This window comes from Vicia villosa, linkage group LG2, assembly GCF_029867415.1.
Source record: "Vicia villosa cultivar HV-30 ecotype Madison, WI linkage group LG2, Vvil1.0, whole genome shotgun sequence".
NCBI classification, from domain to species: Eukaryota; Viridiplantae; Streptophyta; class Magnoliopsida; order Fabales; family Fabaceae; genus Vicia; species Vicia villosa.
Window position 1 is genome coordinate 161,879,006 of NC_081181.1, and position 13,125 is coordinate 161,892,130.

The window sequence follows — 13,125 nt, forward strand, 5'->3', positions numbered from 1 at the left end:
CTTCGACAGCGTTAGATATGAAGACACTTGAAGAAGTTTGGTCGGGACATCCACCAGATCTCGACAAACTGAGAGTATTTGGCTGCGTAGCCTATGCTCACATTAGGCAAGACAAAGTCGAACCTAGAGCTCTGAAATGCATGTTCATGGGATACCCAGAAGGAGTCGAAGCTTATAGGCTATGGTGCCTAGATACAGGTCACAGGAGGTGTATCACCAGTCGAGATGTAGTTTTCAATGAAGCTGAAATGGCTTTTAAGAAAACTGATGATGTTGGTCGAAGTACAGAAACATCTAACGAAGAGCTGGAACAGGTAGAGATTCCTGTTGAGGTGGAGCATGTTGATGCTGAATTGCATATCCTTGATGAAGTCGAAGAAGAAGCAGAAGATGCTGAGGAAGTTAAGGAAACTGACGATGTCTACCTATTGTCGAGAGATAGGTCGAGAAGAGTCATAAAGGCACCTCAGAGGCTTGGGTATGCGGATCTTATAGCTTATGCCTTAATCTCTGCAAGTGAGGTTCTAGACGAAGAACCTAGAGACTACAAGGAAGTTATGAGGAGTCGAAATAAGACTGAATGGCTGAAGGCCATTGATGATGAGATGAAATCTCTTCATGATAATCATACTTGGGAACTGATCAAGAAACCTGTTGGGGCAAGGTTAGTCAGCTGTAAATGGATTTTCAAAGTTAAGGAAGGAATTGAAGGAGTGACGTCGAAAAGATAAAAGGCAAGGTTAGTTGCAAGAGGTTTCACTCAGAAAGAAGGTGTCGACTTCAATGATATGTTTTCTCCTATTGTGAAGCATAGGTCCATTCGAATGTTACTTGCCATGGTAGCACAGTTCGATCTTGAACTGGAACAGATGGATGTGAAGACTGCGTTCTTGTATGGTGATCTAGATGAAACGATCCTGATGAGGCAACCTGAAGGGTATGTCGAAAAGGGGAAGGAAGATTATGTGTGCAAGTTAAAGAGATCTTTGTATGGGATGAAACAATCTCCTCGACAGTGGAATAGGAGATTCGACAAGTTCATGGCACGCATAAGTTTCATTAGAAGTCAGTTCGACCACTGCGTTTACTTCAGATTTCGACTTGGTAATTCATTTGTTATTTTGTTGCTTTATGTGGATGATATTCTCATAGAAAGCAACAATGTTGAAGATGTGACGAGGGTGAAGGCTGAACTCAATAAGGAGTTCGATATGAAGGATCTGGGAGCTGCTTCCAGAATTCTTGGAATTGACATTCGAAGAGATAGAAAGAAGTCTAAGTTATGTTTATCTCAAGAGGCATACCTACGGAAGATTCTTGAAAAGTTTGGTATGTCGAATCCGAAGCCAGTTGTGACTTAAACAAACCCTCAATTCAAGCTGAGTATTGATCAGTGTCCCAATACTGATGTCGAAAGAGCCTATATGAATAGCATCCCATATGCTAATATAGTTGGTTCTTTGATATATGCTATGGTCTGTACTAGACCCTACATAGCATATGCAGTAAGTCTTGTAAGCAGGTACATGGCGAATCCTGGAAAGGCTCACTGGCAAGCATTGAAGTGGATTTTAAGGTACATAAATGGGTCTCTTAAAAGAGTCCTAATTTATGGTGGAGCCTTGGGTGAAGATGGTAAAGCAACAATGGAGGATATGTCGACTCTGATTATGCAGGTTGTATGGATTCCAGAAAATCTATTTCTGGATATGTTTTCACTATGTTTGGCACAACAATTAGTTGGAAAGCAACACTTCAGAAGGTTGTTGCTCTATCAACCACTGAAGCGGAGTATATTGCATTAACTGAAGCTGTGAAAGAAGCATTGTGGCTTGAAGGTTTTGCGAAGGAGCTGAAACTTCAAGGTCGAGGTATCACTGTTAAATGTGATAGCCAAAGTGCAATACACCTGTCGAAGAAATCAGCCTATCATGAGCGAACTAAGCACATTGATATGAGGTTGCATTTCGTCAGAGGAGTAATCGAGCGTGGAGAAGTCCAAGTGCTGAAGGTTTCGACTGAAGACAATGTTGCTGATATGATCACCAAGACATTACCGAGTTGCAAGTTTTTCCACTGTATGCAATTGCTAAAGCTGCATGAAGAAAGCTAGTTTGTTCCCTTGATGTTGTAGAGTTAGATCCAAGGTGGAGATTTGTGAGATATTGGATCGAACTCTAGTATGGCCGAATGGTAGCTTCTTGGTTCGACAGGGTTAAGCATGAAGTCGAAGGTTGTTCACATGCTTGTGTCGAAGGTTCTAGGGTTGTTAGCATGTTAAATTAGGTTTTAGTGTTTAAACCCTAATTTGTTAAGTTAGCTTGTTTATTAAGTTGGCTTGTGTAATGGGCCTTGTGGAAAAAGCCCATTAGTTAGTATGTTAGGTTTTATTATAAATAGCATACTAGTCTCTCATCATTGCTAAGCTGCAAATCCTAATTTAGGGTGAGAGAGGTTATTTGTTATTCTTGTAAACTTGTAATCTTGTTTTAAGAGAAAGTAAAAGAATAGCAGTTATAACCAATATTTGTGTTCTCCTCTTCTTCCTTTTCCTTTATTCATCCCTTATTTTATACTTTGTTCGTGGCATTGAATTCACAACAATATATATGGGTGGTTGGAAAATCCCTTGGTTTTCCATCGGGAATCGAGGAGATCGTCCAATTATATCAAATAGTGAGTATCCTTTAAAGTTGGATTGCCTTGAACTTTCATGACCTATGCTGGATAGTCTAAAATGATAATTGAGTTCTTCCTTTTTTTTTTTAATCTTGCAAATGGTTCAAAGTATTATTAATAATAGTTTTTCTTCTCTTTCAATTTTATATAAAAAGAGAAGAATATGATGATTTGGTTGTATATAGTAGCTAATTTCAAATGAAGAGGCAATATGACACATGAAATGCACTTTTGACGAATTTGAAGAAAGAGATTGGTTTTATTGAATATATTATTTGACATTTTCATTTAAATTATTTTTAATTATATTTTTGAAACTTAATTCTGAATAATTTTTTTTTATAATTCAAGTATTTTAGTAAATCATTTTAGAAAGAGATCAAATTGTGATTGAATAACGAGATATTCCTTTTGCGCAATTACAAATATTTCCTTTGACATAAAAAATGACTAAAATAGATAAAAATTAATTATCTTTTGACATAGTTGGTAACAAATAATATTTTATTCCATTAAAAAATCTCTTAGCATATGTAATAGTAATTCAAATATTTTAGATCGATCAAATGGCCCAATAAGACCAATCAAATATGAAGTATTTATTCAAATAAGACCAAAGAACACGTGTACTGAGGTCAAGCACTGAAGTCAAACATCGCGCTCATTACATTCATTAGAATCTATCTAACGACCTCCATACAAGGCGATGCATTTATCAGGGTGTTTTTTGTTTTCGTTCATATAAAAGTGTGGCAACATCTCACACCAATATACGATTCATTATACACTAGCAAATTTCTCTTCTTTTATTTTACTTACTTGCGAGTTGGAATTCTAACCTTGTAGAAACAACTTCTATCCACCCATAAAAGACTTATACCAACATATTATAAACTTTTTACGATGGACTTCACCAAATTACGATCAACTTATTATTTCACATCATAATAACATATAATTAATATTATCACTATGTCATATATAACATTTAATATTCAAATAAAGACACGGGAAACCATATGAGTAAGTCATATATCATGAAATATGAAGCAGTGTAGCGAAATTCACTTTGAATGCACTTTTGTCAAATTTTTCTTCATTCAAATATTGTGAAAAATCTTGCCTATGTTAGCTTTGTTATGCATAGCAGATCTCTAGCACGAATAAAAGGATATGGGTGTGTTATAAAGTCGACAAGTAACATAAAACTTTGTCGAATATATATCACATAGACTAACTATGAAGTAATGTGAATGCTAGGTCATTTTGCATAAGCAACATATGTAAGAACAAGATTGGTTCTGCATGTGGCCTTTGGTTTTGATGATAACCTTACATGTTATCTTAAAGAACAATTGTATACACTAACAGTTTTCTTTCTAGTGTGTGGCTTTTTCCTTGCAGGTTATGACTCTGGTAAGAAGGCGTGTGACATCATCAGGTTCTGAACTCAACATTTAGAAGAATACGAGTGTTGTGTTACAATGACCGTTGGGGGTTTGCGTGTGACAGTGAGTATAAAAGTACTAACGTAAACTGTAACCTCTACTCTTATAGGGTGGCGTAAGGACAGTCTAACTTGTACTTGTTATCTATCATTCCCACCATGACCATTGGAGACTTTACAACTGTACTTTGCATTACCTATTATACCCTTCAACGAATCTATCCTTCTCTATAAAGGAAGCCATTGGAAGAATTTGAAATCAACGAATCAGTTCTACAAAAATACACCAAAGCGTTGCACAAACTCTGTTAAATAAGTCTCTGTATAGTTTTGTATTTTAGCAAAGAGCTTTTGTTCATATCTTGCTTATTAACTCTTTTGTGTTGTTGTACTTAAACATTGTGTAATTTTCTTATTAGAAACATCTTTGTAATACAAACTTGTAACCAACTTGGTTTATTATTTTCTTAGAGGACTAAGTGTTAGTAAGAAGCCTTGAGAAGACTATGCATGCGGTCATAATGGTTTCACGATAAGGTTCGGTTTAACTTCTTGGGGTTGTCAGCAAGGTTGATCATTAGCTTATTATGGTTGTTTCCTTGAGAGACTAAGTGTTAGTTAAGAGTCTCAAGAAGACATTGGTTGCGGTCAATGTGGTTGTCTGTAATCAGTTTAGTTATAGTGGATGAAGTCCTTATTAAGAAGTCAAAATCACCTTGGTCTGTAGACTGGAGTAACTTTGTTAACAGTGAACCAAGATAAAAATAAGTGTGTCATTTATTTTTATTCACTTGTTAACCTTGTCTTTTTAGTTGAAAAAAGATTATATTTGGTGTAACCCAATTCAAATCCCACTTTCTTGTGTTTCTCGCACCTTTAACATGTTGTATCTTGCTTAGTACATTGTCAAAAAGAGCACGGGGTGTTACATTGTTGGCCATATGTAAGTGTTCCCGTATTTTTTATGAACGTGTGTTAGTAAAGAAGTTAGTTCATGAGAGTATGTTTCATTTTAGATCGTGGAGTATAGACACACTGGTTAGAAATAGTGGGTAATATGGTTAGAAGGAAGATCAGTTTTACGTTCCTACTAGAAACTAAGTGAACATGTGAAAAAGCAAAGGAATTAGATAACTCAGATTATAAGCTTTGATATACCAGGAAATTTAGATCCATAAATTGGGCGAGGATGGGCAAAGAGTAGAAGAAGGATATTATGGATGTGAAAGAAAAGTAGGAGATTGAATCATAGCCTTGAAATGTAAAATGGAACAAAGTAACTTTAATGATATTAATACTTACACGTCTCAGGTTGGGTTAGCATAACACCTTAAGGTGAAATTCTGGGAGGATTTAGAAAGCTTAATTCTAGATATACCCCAACAAGAAAAGTTTTTTCTAGGAAAGGATCTAAATGGACAAGTGGGGAGCATAACAAGAGGTTTTGAGAGCGTGCAAGTGGCATATGGTCTAGGGAAGGTGAATGCAAAGAGTAAATCTTTCTTAGTGTTTTCGTCAGTTTAGACCTTACTTTATATAGCAAATACCTAATTTAAGAAAAGATTTGAGCCTTTTGTCACATATAAAAGTGGAATGACATGTTCTCAGATGAACTTATTTCTTAATAAGAAGTAAGATGGGAATTTTTAATTAGACTATAAAGTTATTTTGAGAGAAAGTTTGGTTACACAACATAGAGTATTTATTATAAATGTAAGAATCAAGGGGATAGAAAAGATAAGAAGTCACATGGGAGCTCCCCAAATTAAATGGTGGCATTTGAAGGGTGAAAAACAAGGAAGTTTCCAACATAAGATCTTGAAAGGAGGATTTGGGCAACCCTAAGGAAGTGAAAATGATATGGGGAATAAGATGTCCCTAGCGATTAGAAATTGGCTAAAGATAAGTTGGGAGAATAAAAAGGTTTTGGGTCTATGGGTAAAGAACCATGGTGGTAGAATGAAATTATTCAAAGTAAAGTTAGAGTATAAGAGCAGTGTTTTAAACAATGGTTTAGATGTAAAAAAATGTTAAAACTTGGTAAAAGTATAAGAAAGCTAATAATGAAACCAAGAGGGCGGTAAGTGAAGCAAGAATCCAAGCTTTCAATAAATTATACAAATCTTTAGGAACCACTGAGGGAGAATATATATATATATATATATATATATATATATATATATATATATATATATATATATATATATATACGTGTTTGTGTGTGTGTGTGTGTGTGTGAGTGTGTACTTGTTAAAAATTACAAGTGTGTTTGTTCCTCCTGCAAGGACGGGGGGTACTCGGAGACCTTTGTTGGTATATTGAGATGTATGGTAGTTACGACTTTCCCATGACGGCGAGAAGCTCTTTAAGGTGGTCTTTTATAGTGGTTTTAGGAGTCCTGGTCACGTGAAGTGAGAGACTATGTAAATGAATGATGTGCATAGCGTGTGAGGGGTGTGATCAGTATGAGTTAAGATTTTTCCTTACTCACATGGGAGGAGGAGTATTTATAGAGGCCTTTTGAGCCTTAGATTTGGATAACATTGAGTGGAGAAAATTGTCCCTCTTGATAAGGAGAATTTATTGGCCACCTAACCTTTAGGAAGTAGTGGTGGAATTCCTCTCCCTTGGCTAACAACTTTACACATGCCATCAATACCAATGGAGAGTCCTTACCTCATCTCCTAGGTGGTACAACTCTTGGGCGAGGGGGCCCTCAAGAACACTATGTGTACATAGTCCCTCAAGAACTATGTAGTAAAATTAGGCTTGTCATGCAACTTCCTCAAGCACATGTGTAAGTATTCCGTAATAACCACAAAGAGGAAAGTTTATATTGGATCACCTTGTCTTAACCCCTCTTCTAGCCTTCAAGCAGGCACTTGGTCTGCCATTAAAGAATTATATGAAGGATATAATTATGAAACATACCATTATCCAATCAATGAATTTAGTGGGAAATTCATTTCCTTCATGATATCTTCTAGTGCACCTAACTCCACAGTATCATAGGCCTTTTGTATGTCCATATGAATTGCATATCTGGAAGAAATATTCTTTCTAATGTATCCTCTAAGAAGCTCATGAGCAATGATGATGTTGTCATGAATGACCTTCCCAGGAACAATATTTGATTGGCTGTCATCAACCATAGAATTAATAACCTTACTCAGTCTAGCAGAGAATTTTAGACATAATTTTATATATAGTTGTACAACATGTTATTGGCCTCATCTCCTTCATGGTTGATGCAACAAGGGACTTAGGAATCAATGTAACTAGGGAAAAATTTACAACTAGATGGATTTAATGATGATCAAAGAAGTCATGGATAACTGCCTGAACATTTACTTTAGTGATCTTCTAAGTGGACTTGAAAATTTCCAAAGTGAATCCATTTAGACTAGGTGTTTTGTTCTCTCATATTACTTTGAGATCCTCCCAAATTTCAAGATTTGTGATAGGTTGGATAAGATAGTGCCTATCAGTTTCTTGCAATTTAGCTCCATTTCTAAGTGTTACAATATCCACATGTCATTGATTTTGAGTTGATTTGCCAACCAAGTCTTCAAAAAATTGGATTACCTCATTTTCAATATTATTCTCACCTATTATGCTTTGACTATCTCTCCCTTCTAATTTATACATACCAATTTTCTTATTTTTACCTCAAACAATGGCATAGAAATAAGCATTATTTCCATCCCTCAATTTGATCCAGTTGACATTGGAGGCCTTCATCAGAATTTTCTCTTTAGCCTTAGTAGCTTTGATTACCTTAGAAGTCCAGAGTTTCAAAGAATATACATAGGCTTATCCCTTTCCTCTCTGTCCAGATACTACTGACCACCTCCATGAAATTAGGTTTTTCAGTAATACAGTTCATAAATTTGAATTGAGTTGTATATTTTGGTATGCTACTAGACTTTCCTCTTTTGTGAACTTTGATTCAAAAATGATCAGAGATGCATAGATGGAGGACTTCCACTTTACAGTTGAGGAATTGTAAGAACCACTCCTTGTTATAGATGACAAGGTCTATCCTTGAGTACATTATCCCATTAGTGTGTTTGTAGGACCAAGTGAATTTGCTTCCCAAAGTATAATGTTCATACAATCCAATCACTTCCATCATATTCTCAATGTATTTAAATTCTTTCCCTCGTACAGGATGACCACCAATTCCATTATCAATCTTCAAAACATTATTGAAGTCCCATATGAGCATCCAAGGACCTTAAATGTTTTGATTATAGTTCTTTAAATCTGTCAACAAATTTTTCCTCTGACACGATTGATTATTAGCATATATGGCAGTCAACCAATGGGTCATCTTTCCATCTATTTCATTTGCAATGAACATATTGGTCATTACATTCAACCAATTTTATGTCAAGTTCCTCACGTTTCCACAAAATCCATATCCTAACATTATTATTTTGGTCATAATTGTCCATCTAATTATTCCCAAATGACAGTCTAAATTTTGTAGCATTTTTATTCTTGAGACTTATTTCTAAAAGCACAGCACAAGACACATGAATTTTCTTGAGATGGGCTACTATCTCAACATGTCTTGCCCTTTTATTCAGGCCCCTCACATTCCAAGATAGCATCATGTTATCTCATTTGCATGCCCTGGGCTTGATCCACTACCTAATATTGCAAAAACATTCTTACATCCTACTATGGGGTCTTCCACCATTATCCATTTTCCTCTTCGTTTCATAGTTGATTTCATAACTGTCCAGACTTTATGATCCTTATTAGGCTATTGTACTCTGATTTCTGGTATATGTTCTTTGTCTGCATTCTCCTGTGGTATGTTTTCTTTTGCTCAAGAGCCCATATTTTCTTCTCTTATTTAGGAATTTTCTTGGGTGGATTTTTCAATTCTTTGCATTCATGCCCAACTTTATTGCACTTAGTACAAAATGGATGTTTCTATTCATATTCAACCACCTGTTTTATCATGTCTCCTTTTGGCCCTCTAATGTTAATATGGTTCTTCAACTCCACTGTGACATCAATTTCAACTAACACACAAGCATATGAAACTCATAGTTTCTTAGTTGTACACTCATCTGTCATCATTGGTTTTCCCAAGGCACTAACAATCTTCCCAATACTCTTCTCTCCCCAACATACCAAAGGAAGTTGGGGGAATATGACCCATACATGAAGAGTTCTTACCATGTCACCCTTCAGTACGAAATCAGGTTTCCATTCATGAAGAAGCATTGGTTTGCGACGGATTGTGTAAGGTCCTCGTATCAACACCATATCTCTATCACCATTCAAATCAAATATAATGATGAAGTAACATTATTCATTATAGTATAGATCTGGTAGAGATATGAAGTTCCACGTGTTAATCATGAATTTTATAACAACATTCATAAATAGATCATATCTTATGACATACATTACCCAGGAATTTTCCCTAAACCTAATTTTAGATGCTACGACATTCTCTTCAATGTTCACTTCAATTTCACCATTCATAATACTAGGGAGAGTGTATGCGATTTCAACTCCATTAGAGGGTAAGCAGTTACCTTTGATGATGTTAACCCAAGGTAGCCAGTGCTTTGCATCTTCTTCTTCACGGTGCTCTTGTTCAATCGTTGTATCTATTTTTTTCATCTACATGGTTATTAGTGTGTTCCTCTTCAACTATCAGCTAAAGTGCTTGATTCAAATACCTAACTAATAATAAGATATGCCACTAAACACCCTTTAATGAAAAATAAAATTTCCCTTAACAAAGCCCTTTATTGTAATTTGCTAAATCAAAGTTTTATTGCCACCAATCACATTTATCCATTCCTTCAAGTGACACTCTCTTTTCATATTCCTATTGGTTGCTTCTTAATATCCATTGAGTTTCACAGTTTAGTCTTTTAACCAAGCAAACAATTTCCTCCATTCATTTTGAATTTTGAAAGATGTGTACTTGTCTCTCTCTCTCTCTTTCTGTCTTCTCGTCTCTCTTTCCCTCCCCCAACCCTAGCAAAACCAACATTTTCCCCTTCATCATTGTTCATCTCTCTCTTTCAGGTACAAGGTGATGGAGTCATTGTTGCCACTCTTACGAGAAGTACTGTCTATTGCATATTTGTATGGTGAAGGTGAGTATTTGGCTTATGGTTTTTGTTAAAACTAAAAATCAGAATTTTCACATTTTCCTCGACAATGAATGTGACCCTTAATGGAAAACAATTTTTATGGATTAAATAGATCTAGGTCCTCTAGTTGGAGTAAACAAATGTTGGTTTTCTGAAATTTGTAAAGATCTAGGTCCTGCTATTTGATAAAATTCATATTATTTTGTTTTTAATACATTGATTTAGATTAAAAACATATTTACACCAATGATTATGTTTTCAATTTAGGTTCGCACTGATGATTATGTTATCAACTTAGGATTACGTCTGGCCATGGAACCATCAAAAGGATTACTGGCACCGGTGAACCAATTGCTCATAATTCAAATTATGAAGTATTGACAGCTGGAGTAGTTCAACTAGGAAAATCGAAATTGTCGTCTATTAGAGCATTTATTCATCTCATTTCAACTGCCTTGGTTGTAACGATCGTTTTTATTTGCGTATTTATTTAATTATGTCTTATGTGAATTATTTGGTAAATATGTGTTAATTATGTGCTTATGTGATAATTGTGTTATTTATTGAGTATTATTAGTAAATAGCATAAGTTAGTAAGTGTTATGAGTTATTGGGCCTAAGTCGGTATTAGTAATTGAGAGGTGCTAAATAGAGCCCATTAGTAATTTGAGGTTTAGTGAGGGTTTAACAAAACAACATAATTGAGGATTAGATCTCATTTGGCAACAAAAAAATTGTGAAAGAAGAGAAGAGAGATGAGAAGAGTAGAAGCTAGGTCTTGAAGATAGAGTTGACTTCAATCCAAAACCCAAGGTAAGGGTGAGGTTCTTTCATGCTAAAGGGATGCATGATGATGTTTAGGATGGGTTAGATTGTATGTAGGATCCATGGATTGAATGTTGTAGAATATTAGGGTTTTATGATGAAATTGCATGAATTTTTAGTTGAAAACATGTTTTTATTGATGATTGATGATGAATGATGTTAGATGTTGTGATTATATGTGTTTAATTGTTAATTGGGATGAGTTTTGGGTGGTGGAAGTGTGGTTATGCAATGCTGTGTGGTTCTGTTATTTTTCTACATAATCGCACGTCCGCTAAGCAGCCCTGGCTCGCTAAGCGGATGCCGAGTGAAAAATTTAAAACGCGCGAGCTCGCTAAGTAGAGCTGGTCCGCTAAGCGGAGCTGCGATTTTGATTCGCTTTTATTTTTAGTCTGTATTAGCGCGCTTCAAGCTGGGTTATTGAATTTAAGTTTCCATAAGCTCACTGGAAGGTCGCTAAGCGGACCCTGCTGTGCAAAACTTGTTCAAACTTTGAAATGATGTATCTTTTGATCCGTAATTCCTTTTTAAGTGTCGTTTGAACCTCCGTGAAGCTTTAATTGATGTCTTTCTAATGAATATGATTTGAAAACCTTTGTAAACCTTTTTGAAGCTTTCTTTAAATGAAATTGTTTGATGTTGTGATTGTTGTTGTGAAGTGATGTATTGTTGTACGATGTTACAACATAGTGACGTGGTTGTGAAGTTATGTATTGTTGTATGATGTTACAATATAGTGAAGTGATTGTGAAGTGATGAATTACTATAAAAGTAATGATGTTTAGTCAATGTTTGTGATGTGTTGTAAATGTTGTGTTTGTGTGGATGTTGCATTCATTGTGTAACATCCATTGCATAAAGAGACGGTGGCCTTAATGGCAAAAGTGAAGGTATCCTTGATGGCAAATAGCGACGGTGTGCCCAACGGCAAATTTTGAGACGGTGGGAGTTTTACTCCAAATGGTACCACATGCATTTGCATAAGTCGAATCGCATTTGAATTGCATTTAAATTGCATTGATTTGTGTTTGAATTGTTGAGATGATGAGATGTTCGTTGTGACGTGATGAAGAGACGATATTGTAATGCATTGATATTATAATTGTGAATTGAATATGTTGTCATGATTGGTTATTGACATTGTTGTCGTTTTGTAAGTTGTTTAGAGATGATAGTTGTTGTAACTTGTAAGATGTTATGTGATGAGAAGTGGTGATATCACCGTAATAACTTTCTTATGTGAATTTTATCAATGAAACCTACTATTTTTACAGGTCACTATCACCGTAATAACTTTCTTATGTGAATTTTATCACTGAAACTCACTACTTTCACGGAGCGCTATCACCATAACAACTTTTTGCCTATTGCATTTTCAACTTCTTCGTTTTTTAAAATAGCTACTATATATAGCTTCATTACATTTATATTATGTTTTATGAATCTTAATTTAACATTTTTCATTTGAGTTTTTAAATTTCTTTTTATGTGTTTATAATACATTATTCATCTTAAAATTTAAATTACTCATACAGACACACGATTCTTCTACTAATATTTTCAATGGTCACTCTCGCTTTATTGTTGCCTATGTATATGGAAGACAATGGAGAAAAGACACTGACTGCTATTGGTGTGGTCGCGGTTTGTTTCTGGGGCCTGCCACGATCCATTTGCCCTAAATTGTCATAGCACGTCTATAATGTTTTTGGAGTAGTGGTTTTTTAATTGGGAACTTTTTTTACTTATTCTATATTTTGACTATTTCTATATCAATTACAATAATGATATTTTTCACGGAGATAGTGGGGTTAGAGAGATTACTTATTGTATTAATTACTTATTGTATTAATTAATAATTAATTATTGATTAATTATCAAGTCTATTACAGTATATGATTATAGATAAGTATGATTATGATAGTATATGATTATGATAATATATGATTATACATAAGTATGATTATGATGTGATGTTACGATAAGGTGTAGAAATTCTGTAACCGCCACTTTTGTCATTTTTACCCTAATCTAAATCTTCTCCCA